Source organism: Panthera uncia, chromosome B4, assembly GCF_023721935.1.
Source record: "Panthera uncia isolate 11264 chromosome B4, Puncia_PCG_1.0, whole genome shotgun sequence".
Lineage (NCBI taxonomy): Eukaryota > Metazoa > Chordata > Mammalia > Carnivora > Felidae > Panthera > Panthera uncia.
Window position 1 is genome coordinate 102,489,589 of NC_064809.1, and position 21,742 is coordinate 102,511,330.

Sequence of the window (21,742 nt, forward strand, 5' to 3'; positions counted from 1 at the left end):
TTAGCAATGCAAACCCTCAATAATTCCAATGATCTCTGGTTCTTACTGGTTCTATTACCCAATCCTTGATATTACCCAGTCCTTTACATGTATTTCCTGAAGATTACATAATGTTAGTGATTTCTGATGGCATAACATATTTTCCAGAGTCTGTTTTTCAAATTTCACCTTGAAAATTTTCTCAGCTGCTTGTTATTGAGATTTGATGGACCTAAATGATCATGGCTACCTTGGAGGCCCAGAAGAACTCCAAATGTTGGCTCTCCACCCTGTGCATGTAATTCTTAAAGGAACTCAGCACAACAGAACACAACCATTCACTTCATGTGAGTAATGAAACCTCAAAACCATATTTAATGTGGGATGTCTTTACTAGGAGGGTGGGGATATATCACAATATAACAAATGCAACCAACAGGCACAGCTTAAAACAATTCTTCACAGTTATAGTTAAGTGATGATAAAAATAGTAATTGCTGCTTTCAATGTAGCTTAACTCCAAGGCCATAAATAAGCCTAGAAATCTAACCCAAAACCTAAATATCTAAGCCAGATATCTAGCCTAAAAGCAAGACTATCTGACTGTGCTAGAACTCTTAATCCCTAAAAATAGCCTTAGCTTTATTTTGAAGAAGGAATTCATCATCACTCAGCCTACCTCGAACTTCCTCTTCCTCACTTAGTAGCAGCAAAACTGATTAACTGATATTCACATTAACTTCTATTTGTATCCCTAAATATATTCCATTATTGGTATTCTTCTATATGTGCATTAGTGTCTATATACCTGAAACTGTACACTCTACAATATCTCTCTGGACTTTTCTTCACCCTCATTTGCCATCTAATAATTCAACAGGTCCTAAGTGTGATGTCCATGCCTGGAGAAAATACTACTCTGAAAACCTCCAGGGTGTTTCCCATTCTCCTTGCCACCATACATGGCATAACCATAGGAGAACATGTCAGTGACCCTAATTACCTTTGTTCCAGTCTTGTCATAATTGATGCTCAACAGAATGGATTATTTGATATCTGTCTTGAAAGTAACCACCATAGTCAAAATGTTCTCCATTTTCTATGATAGATCTGAATACACAGCCTCACAAAGTAGATAATGAAGATTATAGACATGGTCATTTCCTATTTCTGAAAGGATCTCATAAATAATCCCAAATTAAAGTTCCCTTATAACCTTATAGCGTCTATGATTTCTACCCAGTATAGGTACATAAATGATAGCTATTAAAATGGTAGTTATAACCGTATAAATTTTAATTTAAAATATTCTATAAATATTTACTAATTGCTTACAATATAACATCATGCTAGGATCAATAGAGAATCAATAGTGAGGGAATGATTTGGATGCTTACTATCACAGAATTTAGAGACTGGCAAAAATGACCAATAAATTATTAAGTATAAATAAATGTGATTTTTGTGACATAACAAATAAAATAGAAACTACAGGATGCTACAGGAGCATGTAATGGAAATGCATGTTGGAGAGGGATGAGTCAAGAGGCATCAAAAGAAACTCTCTGCCAAAACTGATGCTTAGATTGAATCCTAAAAATTAGACAATCATCAAAGGAGATGGGGTAAAAGAGAGACATGGGAAAAATTTTGAGATTCAAGCAAAGGAAATGTAATAATAAAAAGGCTGGGTGTGAAAAACAAAATGAACTTAAGGAAGTTCATTCTAGCTGCACAAAAATCTAAATGAAAAGGAGAGAACTGGATGGGCAAGTAAGGGGCAGATAATGAAAGTTTGTGAAAGAGATGCTCAGAGAATTAGAATTTATTCCAAGAGCAATGGAAAATCACTAAAAGGTTTTTATGCAATGGTGTAAATTTTCTGATTTAGAAAGAAAATAAGAACACAGGACATTTCTATCACTGCCATAACAAACTCTACTGCTTTTTTGAATCCACCTCCTGTTCCCCATGAAGGCAGATCCACTTCTTGCAATATGGTGAACTAGAAATTCTAAAAACCCTCACACTACAAAACCTCTAAGTAACACATTAAGTAAATATAAGAAACATTTTTTGAAACACAGAGTATGTCTGAAGAAAGTAACAGCATTTCAAGGAAATGTGGAAAAAAAAAAGTGAAGACTAATTCAAAAGTGTAGAGTAAACTAAAATCCAAACTGGAAACACCAAGTTGCTGGTGGAGTGGAGTGGGTGGAGTGTAATGCTGCTTCTACCGAGAGCCTTATGGATTACCTGCCTTGAGCCCTTACCCTTCCCACATAAAACTAGAATCCTCAAAGGGAGCATCTTCATATGAAACAGTAAACTATAAAAATTCACCCATTTCCCACCAGAGTAAAATGTAAAGATGGGATATCTATTCTGCTCTGGCTCTACAATAGAGAGGAAAACAAATTTTTGCCAATAATTTATAACTACAGGCCTGACTTCAGCCAAGTTTAGTGTTTGAATTCCCATTGGTTGCTGGGTCTAAATCTTTAAAGTTTAAAAATTAATATAAAATGTTGGGATGCTTGGGTAGCTCAGTTGGTTGAGCGTCTGATTCTTCTGACTCTTGATTTCAGCTCAGGTCATGGTCTCACAGTTTGTGAGATGGAGGCCGAGTCAGGCTCCATGCTATCAGATTGGGATTCTCTCTACTCCCTCTCTCTCTGCCCCTCCCCCACTCGTGTAAACTCTCTCTCAAAATAAATGAATTTAGAAAAAAAGAAATTAATATAAAATGTTGCCACATTGCCTGGAGGCTGCTTAATCTCTAAGATTCTTGGTAGAACTAAATATAAAATCATTCCTAATGGATACACCTTAAATCTCCTTTACAGAAGATTGTCTACTGAGGATGAGTAATTGAAAATAGAAAACACAGAAGGAAACCACCACCGAGAGCAAGAATCAGCAGATACTATAAACAGCAGGTAAGAAACCTAAGACTTCAGATACAAAACAATCTCATATAAAAATTGAGAGGGTTAGAAACACTGAATTTTTAAAAAATCAGAAAAATTCAGACAGATTTGGAAAAGGATTAAATACAATTTCTAGAAATTAAATATGTAATAGAGAATAAAAACAGAAAACTAAACGAAGCTGAAAGCATGATTAGTAAATTGTTAGATAGTTAAAAGACTACCAAGAAAGCAATAAACATAGACAAGAATAATGATTAATATAGAGGAAATAAAATCAAGATGACACAAAAAATATTTGATAATAACATGGAAAATATGCTGAGAGTTATTAAAGAGAAAATATTCTAGGTAAGTTATATCATTTGAGAAGAAAGCAAAAATTCTGATTTCTTTAAACTTTGTTAAATATATATGTCAAAATTTTAAGGGCAACACTTACAGGAAAAGAGATAATCTCCCTTAAATGGAAATACATAATTTCCAAATGAATAGAGAGACTAAAAATCAAAATAAATTTTAGCAATCCAATAAAATGCATAAGAAGGAAAATGTAAGCATAGGAAAAAATGGCATAAAATCCAAAAATGGAAATAAAAATTAACAATAATTACAATAAACACAAATGTAATTTTTAAATACCTAAAACATATGGACCCCAAACAATTACAAACAAAAGGATAGAAAAAAGACTGCAAATACTATCAAATGCTAATAGCAAATGCTAATCAAAAGAAAGCTGGTATAAGACAAAATAGAATTTATGGACCAAGACAAATGTATAAAAGTATTGTTATGCAAAAAAGAGTGAATGAATAATAAAAGGAAAGATTTACCAGGAAGACATTATAATTATAAATTAAACATGTATATAACTAATAACATAACTTTAGATCATTCTAATTATCACAAAGAACTTATAAACTAGGTGCTAATATTATGCACATTCTACACACACGGAGAAACTTGGACACAAAGAAGTAAGTAATTTGTCCAGATTCACACATCTAGTACATGATAGAGCTGAGACATACCCATTTATACCACCATCACTCAAGATTCAAAAGGTCATAAAAGTAGAGTTGAAATATAGAGCTGAAAACAGCCCTAGTTTATGACAAAAGGAACAAACTCTCTATTGATATTTTAAATGAAAAGTAGAAAATGAATATATGCTTCCTGGATATCCAGCTGCTAGCTGACCTGAGAGAATTAGTGAAGTCCTTCCTCTCTGTTTCTACAGCAATTATTGCCACTTCTCCTCTGGCACTTTAATGTTGCCTCATTTGATTAACCTTCTTAAATACATTATAAAATCTTTGAGTTCAAAAGTCATGGCTTAGAATTGTTCATTGCCTCCAGGGCACCATAGAGTATATACTATACATAAAGTATATATAAATCTTCCATCCAATGTCTGACAAGTTGCAGGTAGTCAATAAGTGCTAGTTACCTGAACACTTCACAATGGGGAGGTAAGAATGAGTAGAGGAGTCAGGCAAACAAGTTTAAATATCACCGCTGCTACTTCTTAGCTATTGACCAAAGTCAATTTTCTTGATTTCTCTGAGATGTGATTATCCCATCAGTTACCAGCCATACAATAATACCCACATTAATGCTATATGCATTAAGTGACAATAGTGCATGAATAAATACTGGTACATAGTAGGTGCTCAATAACATTCATTATGCTTTCCTTCTATTAGATGACTGATTTTATATGGTCTTGATCCTAGAGTTTTATATTTGTCTGGGTTCTCCAGAGAAACAGAACCAGTGGAGGTTAAGAAGTGCCCAGATCTGCCCTATGTAAATTGGAGATGCAGGAAGGCCACCATTGTAGTTCAAAGGCTGAGAGCCAAAGTAGATTATGATTCCAGGCCTGAGGCCTGAGAACCAGGAGCACAAAGGACAAGAGAAGATTGATGTCCCAGCTAAGTGGCCAGGCAGAGAAAGACTAAATTCATCCTTCCTCTGTCTCTCTTTTTACTCAATTCAGGCCGTTGGTGGATTGGATGATGCCCACCCACACTGGGATGGGTCATCTGCTTTATTTAGTTCACCAATTCAAACACTAATCTCTACCAGAAACACCCTCACAGACATACCCAGAAATATTTAAACAGTTATCTGGGGCATTCTGTGGCCCAGTCATGTTGACATATAAAATTAACCATCACAAGTTTATTACAGACATCGGATCCAGAGTCAAAACAAGTATTGCTCTTAAATTTTTTACAGTACACAATGTAAAACATAGATCACACCAATAGTACAGTCTCAGAACATCAGGAGCAGTTCATTAACACCAAAACAATTTTCTGAAACACAATTTTAATGGATAGGATCTAAATTCAGAATGGATAAAAATAGCTACTGTGGCCACTACTTTTTAGCAAATTGAAACTACTTAGACAATAATAATCAACTCAGACAGAAAACAAGTACTTCAAAAGTTTTTAGAGGAATAAGATACTAGAAACTGATTCTAAAGGTGTAGTATAATGCAGCCAGATGAAAAGTGCAGTCTTAAAAATACTCCCTTGTGTGAAAAAATTAAGAATAGGGAGTTTTCTCTGTGTGGATATATTTTAATTAGGTTTATTAGGCAGACAGTGAATATAAAAGTTGGGTTGTCCAGGCTACAAATTCTACAAGATTAACCTACTTGAATAAGAAGGAAAAAAAAATGTGCATTTTTTTTTCAATCTGGATTCTTCCAGGTTGGACCTCCCACAGAAAAATCACATATTTTATTCTGAAAGAGTAAACTGCCCTTGTAATGAAAGAATGGGATCTTCAGGCACTTCTGACCTCTATACCTTTAGTCAGACCCAAAACCTAAAACCTAAACCATGATAGATTATAAACTCCAAGGAAAAAGAGAATTTAAGCTATTTTAGAAAATTTCTTCACACTAATGTTCATGTCTAATACACCTTTACTTTCAGCACCTGGCATCGTATGGAGTAGGATTGTTGCTTCAATACATTAGCAAATGAACCTAAAATAGAAGCTAAAAATAAATTTCGATACTCACACCATTTTAAATTCAAGTCACTAATATAACATTTGTATCAGCTATATTTTGAATGAATGAATGAATAAAATTCAAATGAATAAATAAAAACTCATGTTTCAACAAAGGACAAAGATATTTGAACCAATGATGTCGGTCAATTTATCAAGCTATGTAAACATTTCTCTTTGGCATAAATAATTCTGCTTTTCCTTGATTGATCACAGATTTAAAATTTCCCTCTTTATTACTTTTTTTTTTTTAAGTAGGCTCCATCCCCAGCGTGGAGCCCAAGATGGGGCTTGAACTCACAACCCTGAGATCAAGACCTTAGCTGAGATCAAGAGTCAACTGTTTAACCAACTGAGCCACCCAGCCACCCCAATTTTCCCTCTTCAAATATACTTCCACCAAAGTATAAGAGGGTAATATTCATCTATGGAACCTTAGCTCAACGGTACTTGAAAAACTCTCTCCTATCACCCAATAACAAGTCATTTTGCTGTTCACAACTTGCAGAGGTTGCTATGCAACTATAATGAGAGAAAGAGAAATTTCAAGACACAGAATATATAGCACATGAATTAAGGTGTTAGAATAAAATTAGTTGAATGTGTACATGTATGTGTAGGCAAATACTGTATAAATTATCAGACTGTAATAAGCTGAAAGGATAGTATTTCTGTGAGAAAAAAAAAAAGCCAGAAGAAGCAGATTTTCCAGTTAGAAGCTTACAAAGTTCTTTCAGTTAATTAGGCCTATCATTTAATTTGATCACTAAACTGCAGCCTAGGCATAAGGCACAAAGAAAAGAACAGTGGGTGGACAGTTAGCAACTAAATTGGGCAGGCAGCACACACCAGTACAACTCTCTTTTTTTCCTTCCTCTATTTTGGGGAGGAAGAATATAAGAATATATAGAATGAGAGCTTTGTGCTAAATCGCGTGTGACAGTCATCATAACAGGATGGAACACATGGTGTTCAGAACCTCACACTTTAGTAAGAATGCAAGCAAAAACGAAAGATACACTAGAAATATATGTAAACACAGCCTATGTGATCCATAAAGGCAAAAGCATGACACAGAGGTGTTCCCACAGAGGTTTTTCTCTTCTACTAAAATAGTTTCAACTTCCAACAAGCTTTCTCCCAAAAAATCCCAAAGCTTTATGTGCTAAAAAGATGTTTTTAAGTCTTTCTCACTAGGGAAGTAGTAGCGTAAATGAAACTGTGTCTCTGAAATCTGCTCAGGCAATTGCACTGCCTTTGTCAATGCCCTTCTGCTAAAGACCACCAGAGACACTCCTGTAGTTGAACCAGAAGGGTTCATTACTCACGGAAGCAAGGGAGAAGATGCATGGGGACTGTGGGCCATCTCAATAATCGATGTTAGGAAGAATCTCTTGGAGGATTTTGGCTTTGGCTGGGTGCTTTTGAGGAGAGTCAAAGAGTCTCTAGATGATATAAGAAAGCAGGGACAATTCTGTGGGTGGGTATCTCAATAAATCTTTTCATTATGGACAGGCCTGAGTGAGGCTTAAACTGTCGTTGGTGATGAAGTAGTAGTTTCTCATGTCAGCCAGGAGAAAGGGGGATGTTTGCTATTTTGTGGATGGCACAGTAACCTTAGTTTGCACGTGCTTAAGAAGTTATGATATGGTCCTGTGCTGTCTTGCTCTGTCATGGTCTCAGAATGGCCCTTGTCTTGTGTTGGTGTTTGATGAGATTGTTTATGCCCAACAGAACAACCATTGGGTGTTAAGTACCAGGCCAGCTTCAAATAACCCTGAAGCCCAGAGCTTTGTCAGACAGTTCCCCATGGTCAAGAGCTGCTTTTTACTTTCATGTTTCTGGTTGTTTTCAGAATAATAAACCCTTCACTTAACTGTGAAGTTAAAATGGACACAGCAGACTGGGCGTGAGATCTGTACCATGTTGGATTTACTACAGGAGCCAAATGGTTTACTGCCACAGACTGCATAATCTTTTTTAGTTCACATTGTCATGGACCTGTTTTCTCTGGAAATCAGCACTGTCTTGTGTCAGTTCAGTAGCTAGGCTGCCCATAAATATAAGTGACAAACACATCCATACTGATGAAATTACTACAACAGTTGACATTTATGTAGTCCTTATTTGCCAAAGAGCTTTATATCATCTTGTCAGTTATTCCTCATAGAAAGAAGACTATAGGTGATCTAAAGAGATCAGATGGCTTTCTGAAAAGCATAGACTAGTGGAACCAAAACATGAAGTCATCTTCTGAACTGAGGATCCATTCTGAAAGTGTTCACCCTTAAATTGGTACAAACTAACCTTTAACAGCATGATGTCTGAGAGAGCAGCTCTGAGACCAGGCCACCTCCATTTATTCTCTACTTTGCCATTTTCTGCCTTTGTGACTTTGAGAAAGTTGTTTTACCTCTCTGTAACTCAATTTTCACATCTGTAGAATACAATATTTCATAGTAGCTAGCTCATAGGCTTGTTGTACAGATTAAACAACTCAGTACATAAAAAGAGTTCAGGACAGTGCAGACTCCTCTTTACCATTTATCAAATGTTAGTTACTCATATGGGCTGAATTTGACATCTCTCTCAAATTCCTATGTTGAAGCTTTAACTCTCAATACCTCAGAATGTTACTGTATTAAAGATAGGACCATTAAACAGTTAGTCAAGTTAAAATGGGGCTGTTAAGGTGGACCTTAGTCCAATCTGAACTATAAGAAGAGGAAATTTGGGGGGCGCCTTGGTGGCTCAGTCGGTTAAGCATCCGAGTTCAGCTCAGGTCATGATCTTGTGGTTCATGGGTTTAAGCCCTGCATTGGGCTCTGTGTTAACAGCTTGGAATCTGGGAGCCTGCTTTAGATCCTATGTCTTCCTCTCTCTCTGCCCCTGCCCTGCTCATACTTTTTCTCTCTCTTTCAATAATAAATAAGCATTCCAAAACTTAAAAAAAAAAGAGGAAATTTGGGCACACAGAAAAACCCCAGGTATGCATGTCCTCAGAGAAAAGATCATGTGAGGATATAGTGAAAAGGAGGCCACCTGCATGCCAATGAGAGAGGCCTGAGAAGAAACCAAACCTGCTGACACCCTGACCTTGGACTTCAAACCTCCAGAACTTGAGAAAACAGATTTGTGTTGTTTAAACCACTCACCCTGTGCTATTTTGTTATGACAGCACTAGCAAACTAATGCCAACACATTTATAAATGTTAGCCATTACTTGGGGCTGAACAATCTCAAAAATTTCAGTTGCTATTTCTTAGAATCTGTATGTAAAGATATCGATGAGAACATAAGATAAGTTTTCCACTAAAAAAATTTTTTTAACATTTATTTATTTTTGAGAGACAGAGAGAGATAGAGCACAAGTGTAGGAGGAGCAGAGAGAGGGAGACAGAATCTGAAGCAGGCTTCAGACTCTGAGCTGTCAGCACAGAGCCTGATGTGGGGCTTGAACCCACAAATTGTGAGGTCATGATCTGAGCCAAAGTCAGGCACTTAACTGACTGAGCCACCCAGGCTCCCTCTTTTTATTCTTTAAATTTTTAATTTTTCCATTTTTTAAAATAGTTGACATCTCTTAAATTTTTTTAACTGTTGATATTTTTAGAGCTTCTCATACATACCTTTCTGTCCTCACTGTGCCAACTTATAGAATACTGTATATCAAAGTATACATTGATTACTTCATACATTCTAGTTAGTATGTGATAAAATCCACATAGGGATAATATAGGAAGATCAGTCAAAGAGGGACAGGAGGATGATAAAGCCATAAATAAGTCTGTAACGAAGCTAGCAATGAGAGCCAAACCATGACGAGTCACCAGGAAGAGATTCCTTCTGTTTGTGCTTTAATTTGGAAACTAGCAGGACCCAGTAAAGAGACTGTTAGTATCAAAAGAGCCTGTGCTAAAGCAAGACCTCCAACCACCATAGCCACGTAATTTAAGACTCTCCAGAAAAGACTAAAGACCAAGCAGACATAGGGGCACCTGTGTGGCTCAGTGGGTTAAGCATGTGACTTCAACTCAGGTCATGATCTCACAGCTCGTGAGTTTTAGCCCCACATTGGGCTCTGTGCTGACAGCTCGGAGGCTGGAGCCTGCTTCAGATTCTGTCTCCCTTTCTCTCTCTGACCCTCCCCTGCTCATGCTCTGTCTCTCTCTCAAAAATCGATAAACATTAAAAAAAAAAAAAAGAAAAAAGATCAAGTGGACATAAGATATCCACTCTGGACAGGGCACCTGGGTGGCTCACTTGGTAAAGTACCTGACTTTAGCTCAGGTCATGATTTCACAGTTCAAGATTTCGAGCCCCACATCAGGTTCTGTGCCAATAGCAGGGAGTCTGCTTGGGATTCTTTTTCCCTCTCTCTCTGCCCCTCACCCACTTGCTCTCTATCTCTTTCTCAAAATAAATAAAAATAAACTTAAAAATAATTAAATAAAATAAACAGGCATCAAGTTAATAATTTTCTATTTTCATCAGACTCTATGTAAATCATCAGAGACAGAAAAAATAAAACAAAGAAAGGAAACCATGGAATACTTTGGATTTTTTTAATCACAAAAGAAAGGGTAACCCACAACACACAAGGAAACTGATCAAGTTGAGTTAAATGTCTCTTACGAAATTGCAGTGCATACATGCCTGGCAAGACACCAACCCCACCCCTACTTATGGTAATAGCAATATAATAAGAAAAAGCACAAGTAAATAGAGCAAGCATTAATTAGAGGTAGAGTCACATATTCTGTACAGGATAAAAGAACTGGAGAGGAGTGTGAGAAAGATTGTATCACCAAGACAGATGCCATTATAGGGAAGAATATGTGTAAATGAGCGAACTTGAACTTACAAATTTGAAAAAGCATCCGGATTTACTCCTTCTCTCACTGAATCTAGTCAAATCGATGTATATTATTTAGGCTAGGCTGCTGTAATAAAGATAATTAACAATAATTGAATAGCTTAAAGAAGACGGAAATTTCTTTCTTTCTTATCTGATAGCCTGAAGTGAGCAGTCTAGGTCAAAGTGTTGCCCTGCTCCGTGCAGTCATTCAAAAACCCAGGTTCCTTCCTTCATGTTTCTCCACCATCCCACAATGCCTTGTCTTTATGATATAATTAAAATCAGGTCACTGACATTGTAAGACTGCATCAGGCTAACAAGCATAAGACAGCATGGTGGCACATACCCAGTTCCAGAGGTGGCACACATCTCCTGCATTCATACATGTTTAAAAAAATTTAGTCACATGACCACACCTAATTTGGCAACAGACCTAGCTGAGGGACAGGAGAAGTCTTAGAGGTGGAGAATGGAGTCTGCCTCAATATCAAGACAACAAAAGCATGCAAAACTAACTAAAAAGAAATAAAAATGAGAATTAAAGATGTATATCTACGTAACTTTGATTTTTAAAAAACTTCTGTCAGTGCTCCTTTTCTCACTGAATAATAGAGGGTATACTATAAAAATGTCTACTACTAGCTAATTCATACAAAACTTCTCAGAATTTCCCTAAGAACAATATAGAGCATATTCAATTCTTTAGGGGAAAATGTATAATAAAGTGTAAATCATCACCACATGTTTGGAATACGTAATTGAAACAAATTTTGTGATTATCTTTTCTAATCATGTAAAATGTAATTTAAAATCTGTTTTACACAGTTCCAAATCACTTAAATCATGTTATCATTTTATATATTGCAAAAGCAGGAATCCAAAACAAAACTTTTCATTTAGTAAAGTCAGCTGAAGATTATATATTTTTGTGGTTACCTAGGTAATAGTTACCATAGCTCTGGAATGTATACTCAGTTTAACATCATATTCATCATTGGTTCTACATTATAGCTTCAGATCACTATTTTAAATACAGTCATCAGTAAATGTCTTTGAATTATTTATCTATCAATAACAAATACACCTTTCTATTCCATCACTGCCAATATTTCAAGTGCCCATTTAAAAACTGTTCTTCCTTCCCTATTCCCCACAAAATCAAGAACATCAAAAAATTTCTTAATTGTATATATGCATTTGTATTGATCCTAAAGATGTTAGCAGTAAACAACTGAATTTCTATAAAAAAGAAATGTCTGCACTGTCAGCACAGAGCCCAATGTGGTGCTCAAACTCACTAACCATGAGGAGGAACCAAGATGGCAGAACAGCATGGAAGTCTTTTGTGTGTCTCACATCCATGAAATACAGCCAGACCAACACTAAACCATCCTACACACCTAGAAAACTGATTGGAGGATTAACACAACAATCTGTACAACCTGAGCCATAGAATTCAACAGGTACATGGCGCAGAGAGGAGAACCTGGAGAGCAGGAAGGGAGGTGCTTTTGTGAGCAGAGAGAGAATGGAGACTGGTGGGGGGGGAGAATACGGGAAAAGCACCCCTGCCCAGAGCGGCTGCACCAGTTTGCATTCCCACCAACAGTGCAAGAGGGTTCCCGTTTCTCCACATCCTTGCCAACATCTATAGTCTCCTGATTTGTTCATTTTAGCCACTCTGACTGGCGTGAGGAGGTATCTCAGTGTGGTTTTGATTTGTATTTCCCTGATGAGGAGTGACGTTGAGACCCCGAATAGCCAAAGTAATAATTAGGAAGAAGACCAAAACGGGAGGCATCACAATCCCAGACTTTAGCCTCTACTACAAAGCTGTAATCATTGGACAGCATGGTATTGGCACAAAAACAGACACATAGACCAATGGAATAGAATAGAGACTCCAGAATTGGACCCATGAAAGTATGGCCAACTAATCTTTGACAAAGCAGGAAAGAATATCCAATGGAAAAAAGACAGTCTCTTTAACAAATGGTGCTGGGAGAACTCGACAACAACATACAGAAGAATGAAACTAGACCACTCTCTTACACCATTCACAAAAATAAACTCAAAATGGATAAAGGACCTGAATATGAGACAGGAAACCATCAAAACCCTAGAGGAGAAAGCAGGAAAAAAACCTCTCTGATCTCAGCCGCAGCAATTTCTTACTCGACACATCTCCAAAGGCAAGGGAATTAAAAGCAAAAATGGATTATGGGAACCTCATCAGATAAAAAGCTTCTGCACTGCAAAGGAAACAATCAACAAAACTAAAAGGCAACCAACAGAATGGGAAAAATATTTGCAAATGATATATGAGACAAAGGGCTAGTATCCAAAATCTATAAAGAACTCACCAAACTCCACACCTGACAAACAAATAATCCAGTGGAGAAATGGGTAGAAAACATGAATAGACACTTCTCTAAAGAAGATATCCAGATGGCCAACAGGCACATGAAAAGATGGGCCACTTTCTTACACCATACACAAAAATAAACTCACAATGGATGAAAGACCTAAATGTAAGACAGGAAGCCATCAAAATCCTCGAGGAAAAACCTCTTTGAGCTTGGCTGCAGTGACTTCTTACTCAACACATCTCCAGAGGCATGGGAAACAAAAACAAAAATGAACTATTGGGACCTCATCAAAATAAAAAATCTTCTGCACGGCGAAGGAAACAATCAGCAAAACTAAAAGGCAACCAATGGAATGGGAGAAGATATTTGCAAATGATATATCAGAGAAAGGGTTAGTATCCAAAATCTATAAAGAACTTACCAAACTCAACACTCAAAAAACAAATAATCCAGTGAAGAAATGGGCAAAAGACATGAATAGACACTTCTCCAAAGAAGACATCCAGAGAGCCAACCGACACATAAAAAATGCTCAACATCGGTCATCGTCAGGGAAATACAAATCAAAACCACAATGAGATACCACCTTACACTGTCAGAATGGCTAACATTAACAACTCAGGCAACAAAAGATGTTCGCGAAGATGCGGAGAAAGAGGATCTCTTTTGCACTGTTGGTGGGTATGCAAACTGGTGCAGCCACTCTGGAAAACAGTATGGAGGTTCCTCAAAAAACTAAAAATAGAACTACCCTACGACCCAGCAATTGCACTACTAGGTATTTATCCAAGGGATACAGGTATGCTGTTTCAAAGGGGCATATGCACCGCCATGTTTATAGCAGTGCTATCGACAATAGCCAAAGTATGGAAAGAGCCCAAATGTCCATCAATGGATGAATGGATAAAGAAGATGTGGTATACATATACAATGGAGTACTACTTGGTAATCAAAAAGAATGCAATCTTGCCATTTGCAACTACATGGATGGAACTGGAAGGTATTATGCTAAGTGAAATTAGTCAGAGAAAGACAAAATCATATGACTTCACTCATATGAGGAATTTAAGAGAAAAAACAGATGAATATAAGGGAAAGGAAACAAAAGTAATATAAAAACCGGGAGGGGGACAAAACAGAAGAGACTCATAAATATGGAGAACAGACTGAGGGTTGTGGGAGATGGGATGGTCTAAATGGGTAAGGGGCACTAAGGAATCTACTCCTGAAATTATTGTTACACTATATGCTAACTAATTTGGAGGTAAATTAAAAAAAAAAAAAAAAGATTAAAAAAATGAAGCCTTCAAACTCACAAACCGTGAGGTCATGACCTGAGCAGAAACGAAGAGTCAGTTTAACTGACTGATCCACCAGGTATCCTGTCAAATACATTTCTATGCTAAGAATACACACACAACATATAAACCCCCAAAAGATTTTTAATATGATATTTATTTCTACCAATTATGTCAACTGTCATAATTATTTAACCAATCACTCCCTATCTAGCAAAACCATAATCTTTTGCCTTAATTTACATGTGTAATTCTAGGTCTCTAATTATTGATTTGTAATACATTCTGAAGTATTTAAAAGTTTTGGTTGGGGTGGGCATAAATGATTGTCCCTTTTAAGCTGTTTGGTCATTTTAAATCAAGAAGTAGCATTATATGCCACAGTAATCAAGAGCCTAATGCAAATCCCATGTCTGAAATTAGCTATGTGATTTCAATCAAATTACCTGAAGCTCAGATCCTGTTTTCTCATCTATAAAGGTCTTTCAAGAGGATCGTTTTCAGTATTAAATGAGGTAATGTATGTGGAAAGAATCTCATAATAATAGTATGTATGAGCCCAGAGCAATTACTGTAACTTAACTATCAATTAATTTTTCCTCTACTGTTTAATTACAGAGGCAGAAATGTAAATTTCATGCTGCTCCAAACAAAAAAAATTATATAATTTATATCGATATATTTAGCTCCTGGCATTGTGAAAATTAATAAAACAAAACTTAACTAAAATGGAGTTGAGAAGTTTGGCAGGGGGAGCTCTCACACCCTAGCACTCCTCATCAACTGCGAATTCAACAAAAAACAAATCTTGCCTGTGGATACTATTTTACCATCCCAGCAGGAGGAGAAAAGGCTCACCTTCCCCACCCCAACTAGAAAACAGCCCAGCCAGTGGGAGAGTCACAACTCAGCCAGTGAGAAGCCACTGTACTTTCAACTCCCAGTTTACTCCAGTGGATTTTTTGTTTATAACAGTCTTCCCAACTTGAGCTTCCCTCTATAAAAGAGTGTCCCAGGGGCACCTGGATGGATCAGTTAATTGAACATCTCACTTCAGCTCAGGTCATGATCTTGTGGTTTCATGAGTTCGAGCCCAGTAGGGCTCTGCACTGGCAGTATGGAGCCTGCTTGGGATTCTCTCCCTCTCCCTCTCTCTCTGCCCCTCTCCCACTTGCTCTGTCTCTGTCTCTCTCAAAATAAATAAACAAAGCTTTATATATATAAGTATATACTTACATATGTATAAGTATATGTATTCTAAAACCATAATAATAGACTGGCTTAATGAACTCACTCAGCCATATTTCAGATCTCGCATCTGTAAGTGAAAGAAAAACATGTAGTCCAACAAATATGATGTATTTTGCTTCTTAAAAAATAATCTCACAAAACAGATGAACATAGGAGAATGGAAGCAAATTTATATAAAAACAAGGAGGGGGACAAAATATAAGAGACTCTTAAATGCCCCTTAAATATAAGGGGCATTAAGAAAGACACATGTAGGGATGAGCACTGGGTGTTATATGTAGGGGATGAGTCAATGGATTCTACTCCTGAAATCATTATTGCACTATTGCTAACTAACTTGGATGTAAATGAAAATAAAAACCTCCCAACAAAAAATAAATTAATTAAAAATAAAAAAAAATAATAAGATGTTTTCAGGGAGGAACCAAGATGGCAGAACAGCATGGAAATTTTTGCATCTCACATCCATGAAATACAGCCAGATCAACACTAAACCATCCTGCACACCCAGAAAACCGATATGAGGATTAACACAACAATCTGCACAACATGAACCACAGAACTCAGCAAGTACATGGTGTGGAGAGATGAACTGGGCAGAGAGAAGCCACAGAGGGCAGGGAGCTGTTTTTGCTTGTGGAGAGAGGATGGCAGGGGGATAGTACAGGAAAAGCATCCCCCCAAAAGCAGCTGGAGAGAAAGTGGAAAAAGTAGAAACAGCCACAGGGACTGAACTAAAAAGGGAGAAAGGAGAAAGGAGAGGGTTTAAATTCCAATAAGACTCAGTAAACAGGGGGAGCGCAGATTCTGAAACTCCACAGCTCAATACCTGGCAGTGCTCTGGTGGGAAGGGTGAATCTCCAGGAGCAGAGTGGGATATGGGAGGTCCTCAGGCCACATGGGGAGAAGCGGTTCCACTGCTGGAAGAACATTTGGTAGAGGCTTTGTGGCCACCCGGTCCCAGGAGACCCCAGAGAACAACCACATTCACTTGTGCTGGAACAAGGTCCTTAAGGGTGAAGCCTGGTGCCAGATGTGTGTTGTGATTTGCCATAATCCCTGAAATGCTGCTGCTACGTGATCGTATGAACTTTTTCTGGGGTGGGCTGGCACCCAGTCACAGTCTCTAGGCATCGGCAGCAGCACGGTCCAGCAAAATTTCCTAGGTGCGGCAGGCACTCAGCCATTGCTAGGTGAGACCCTCCTCAGAGGATCTGAGCAGGTCAAAGCCGCAGTCCCTCAGAAGTGAGGAGTCATGAAACACAGCTGCATCTAAGATAAAACACAGGAGGGAGGTGCCACCTGGCAACCTGATGGCTTGGTCATGGACAGTGTAAAAGCGGGAGTGGACAGAAGCCAGAGACAAAACATGTGTGCCTAATTGCTAATTGGGGAGAACAGAGTTCCGATACTAGAGACTGGGTACCTGGGTGCTGCCATTTTCACCCCTCCCACACATGTGCATACACACATACAAGTGCCACAACAATCCACCCCAGCAAGCTAAGCAGCTCCATCTAGTGGAGAACAGAGCTGTTACACTAAACACTGCCCAACTGGGCCAACCTCACTCTTCAGGACCACTACAAATCTCTCTGCCTGCTTAGTTTATGGACTATAAGGTGCTTCATAGTATGACTTCTAAGGGAAAACAATGTAATTTCAATTGTATTTCAGTCTGTTCGCTGGTCCATCTATTCAATTTTCTTTCTTTTTTTTTTCTTTTTCATTTCATTCCTTTTTCTTTAATACAAAAAGACAAAAATGTATTTTTATTTTCAATATTTATCAAAAATATTTTTCTTTATTTTCTTCTACTATATTTTTTAATTTTTATAATTTTTTCAAATTCTATTTTACTTCCATCATTCATTTTATTCTATTGCATTGTATTCATTATCTCAAATTTTCAAACGTTTTCCTTTTTTTCGGGCTTTCCTTTTTTTTTATTTTTGTATTTTTCTCCCTTGTTTCTCTAATATATCAAGCTCCTTTCAATAATGAGACCAAAAAACAACTAAGATCTAGCATCATTTATTTCATGTGTGCATGTGTGTGTGTGTGTGTGTCTGTGTCTGTGTCTGTTCTTTTTAATTTTTTAATTTTAATTTTTTTTCCTTATTAATTCCTTTTCTTCCTTCAAAATGATGAAACAAAGGAATTCACCCCAAAATAAACAGCAGGAAAAGATGACTGCCAGGGACTTAACAGAGATACAAGCAAGATGTCTGAACCAGAATTTAGAATCACAATAATAAGAATACTAGCTGAGGTCAAAAATAGATTAGAATCCCTTTCTGTGGAGATAAAAGAAGCAAAAATAGGATGAAATTATAAGTGAGCTGCAATCTTGAATGGATGCCGTGGAGGCAAGGATGGGTGAGGCAGAGCAGTTAATCACCAATATAGAGTACAAACTTATGGAGAATAATGAAGCAGAAAGAACGAGGGAGACTAAGGCAAAAGAGCATGAAATAAAAATTAGAGAACTCAGTGACTCATTAAAAAGGAGTAACATCAGAATCATAGGGGTCCCAGAACAGGAAGAAAGAGAAATAGGGGTAGAGTGTTATATGAACATATCAGGGTGGAAAACTTTCTTAACCTGGGGAAAGACACAGATATCAAATTCCAGAAAGCACAGAGGATCCTCATTAGATCCAACAAAAATTGACCATCAACAAGGCATATCATAGTCAAATCCACAAAATACTCAGGCAAGGAAAGAATAATGAAAGCAGCAAGGGAAAAACAGTCCTTAACCTACAAGGAAACAGATCAGGTTCACAGCAGACCTATCCACAGAAATGTGGCAGGCCAGAAAGGAGTGGCAGGATATATTCAATGTGCTGAATCAGAAAAATATGCAGCCAAGAATTCTTTATCCAGAAAGGTTGTCATTCAAAACAGAAGGAGAGATTAAAAGTTTCCCACCAGACAAAAATTAAGGGAGTTCATGACCACCTAACAAGCCCTGAAAGAAATTTTAAGGGGGACTCTCTCAGAGGAGAAAAGAGAAGCAAACAAACAAACAAACAAAGACCAAAAGCAACAAAGACTAAAAGGACCAGAGACCAGGAACTCCAACTCTACAGACAACATAATGGCAATAAACTCATATCTTTCAATACTCACTCTAAACATCAATGGTATAAATGCTCCAATCAAAAGACATAGGGTAACAGAATAGATAAGAAAACAAGATCCATCTATATGTGTTTACAAGAGACTCACTTTGGACCTCAAGACACCTTCATATTGAAAATAAGGGGATGGAGAACCATCTGTCATGGTAATAGTCGCCAAAAGAAAGCCGGAGTAGCCACACTTATATCAGATTATCTAGATTTTAAAATAAAGACGGTAACAAGAGATGAAGAAGGGTATTGGATCATAATTAAGGGGTCTATCCACCAAGAAGACCTAACAATTGTAAACATCTATGTTCCAAACGTGAAGGAAAACAAATATATAAATCAATCAATGACAAACATAAACTCGTTGATTATAATTCCATAAGACTAGGGAACTTCAACACCCCACTTACAACAATGGAGAGATCATATAAACAGAAACTTAACAAGGAAACAATGGCTTTGAATGACACACTGGACTGACTTAACAGATATGTTCAGAATATTTCATCCTAAAGCAGAATACACAGTCTTCTCGAGTGCACATGGAACATTCTCCAGAATAGATCACATACTGGGACACAAATCAGTCCTCAACAAGTACAAAAAGATCGAGATCATACGGTACATATTTTCAGACCACAATGCTAAGAAACTCAAAATCAACCACAAGAAAAAATATGGAAAGATAACAAATACATGGAGACTAAAGAACATCCTACTAAAGAATGAATGGGCTAATCAAGAAATTAAAGAGGAAATTTAAAAGTACATGGAAGCCAATGAGAATGATCACACCAGAGCCAAAAACCTCTGGGATGTAGCAAAGGTAGTCATAAGAGGAAAGTATATAGCAATCCAAGGCTTCCTAAAGAAGGAAGAAAGATCTCAGATACACAACCTAACCTTACACCTTAAGGAGCTGGAAAAACAACAGCAAATAAACCCAAAATCAGCAGAAGACAGGAATTAATAAAGACTAGAGCAGAAATTAATGCTATCAAAACCAAAAAGAGAGAGAGAGAGAGAGAGAGAGAGAGAGAGAGCAGAACAGATCAATGAAACCAGAAGCTGGTTCTTTGAAAGAATTAACAAATTTGATAAGCCACTAGCCAATTTGATCAAAAAGAAAAAAGAAAGGACCCACATAAATAAAATAAGGAATGAAAGAGGAGAGATCACAACCAACACAGCAGAAATAAAAACAATAATAAGAGAATATTTTGAGCAATTATACACCAATAAAATGGGCAATCTAGAAGAAATGGACAAATTCCTACAAACATAGACACTACCAAAACTGAAACAGGAAGAAATAGAAAATTTGAACAGACCCGTAACCAGTAAGGAAATCAAATTAGTAATCAAAAATCTGCCAAAAAACAAGAGTCCAGGGCCAGATGGCTTTCCAGGGGAATTCTACCAAACATTTAAGGTAGGGTTAACACCTATTTTCTTGAAGCTTTTCCAAAAAATAGAAATGGAAAGAAAACTTCTAAACTCTTTCTATGAAGCAAGCATTACCTTGATTCCAAAACCAGAGACCCCACTAAAAAGGAGACCTATAGACCAATTTCCCTGGTGAACATGGATGCAAAAATCCTCAGCAAGGTATTAGCCAACCGGATCCAACAATACATTAAAAAAATTATTCGCCATGACCAAGTGGGATTTATACATGGGGTGCAGGGCTCGTTCAATATCCGCAAGGCAATTAACGTGATACATCACATCAGTAAAAGAAAGGACAAGAATAATATGATCCTCTCAATAGATGCAGAGAAAGCATTAACAAAAGACAGCATCGTTTCTTGATAAAAACCCTCAAGAAAGTAGGTATAGAAAGAGCATACCTCGAGATCATAAAAGCCATATATGAACGACCCAACACTAATATCATCCTCAATGGGGAAAAACTGAGAGCTTTCCCCCTAAGGTCAGGAACAAGACAGGGACGTCCACTCTCACCACTGTTATTCAACATAGTATTGGAAGTCTTAGCCTCTGCAATCAGACAACACAAAGAAATAAAAGGCATCCGAATCGGCCAGGAGGAGGTCAAACTTTCACTCTTCGCAGATGACATGATACTCTATATGGAAAACCCAAAAGATTCCACCAAAAGACTGCTAGAACTCATCCATGAATTCAGCAAAGTCGCAGGATATAAAATCAACAGAAATCGGTTGCATTGCTATACAACAGTAATGAAGCAACAGAAAGAGAAATCAACGAATCGATCCCATTTAAAATGGCAGCAAAAACCATAAAATACCTAGGAATAGATATAACCAAAGAGGTGAAGAATTTATACACTGAAAACTATAGTAAGCTTATGAAAGAAATTGAAGAAGACACACAAAAAAAATGGAAAAATATTCCATGCTCCTGGATTGGAGGAATAAACATTGTTAAAATGTCAATACTATCCAAAGCTATCTATATATTCAATGCAATCCCTATCAAAATAACACCAGTATTCTTCACTGAAATAGAACAAACAATCCTAAAATTTGTATGGAACCAGAAAGGACCCCAAATAGCCAAAGCAATCTTGAAAGAAAACTGAAGCTGGAGGCATCACACTCCTGGAATTCAAGCTGTATTATAAAGCTGTAATCATCAAGATAGTATGATACTAGCGCAAAATGGAACCTCAGATCAATGCAACAGAATGAAGAACCCAGAAATGGACCCACAAATGTATGGTCAACTAATCTTTGACAAAGCAGGAAAGAATATCCAATAGAATTAAAGACAATCTCTTCAGCAAATGGTGCTGGGAACCCTGGACAGCAACATGAAGAAAAATGAACCTGGACCACATTCTTACACTATACATGAAAATAAACTCACAATGGATGAAAGACCTAAATGTAAGACAGGAAGC

At 37.2% G+C, this 21,742-nt stretch overlaps 1 long non-coding RNA gene across 1 annotated transcript in view; it reads left to right on the forward strand.

Annotated features, from left to right (window-relative positions):
• Positions 1–242: 242 nt before the first annotated feature.
• Positions 243–21,742, forward strand: part of LOC125919371 (uncharacterized) — a 24,013-nt gene continuing 2,513 nt past the window's right edge. Inside the window, exons 1-2 of the long non-coding RNA XR_007456741.1 lie at positions 243–326; positions 2,826–2,918. This is a non-coding gene — a long non-coding RNA (uncharacterized LOC125919371). The remainder of the gene's footprint in view (positions 327–2,825; positions 2,919–21,742) is intronic.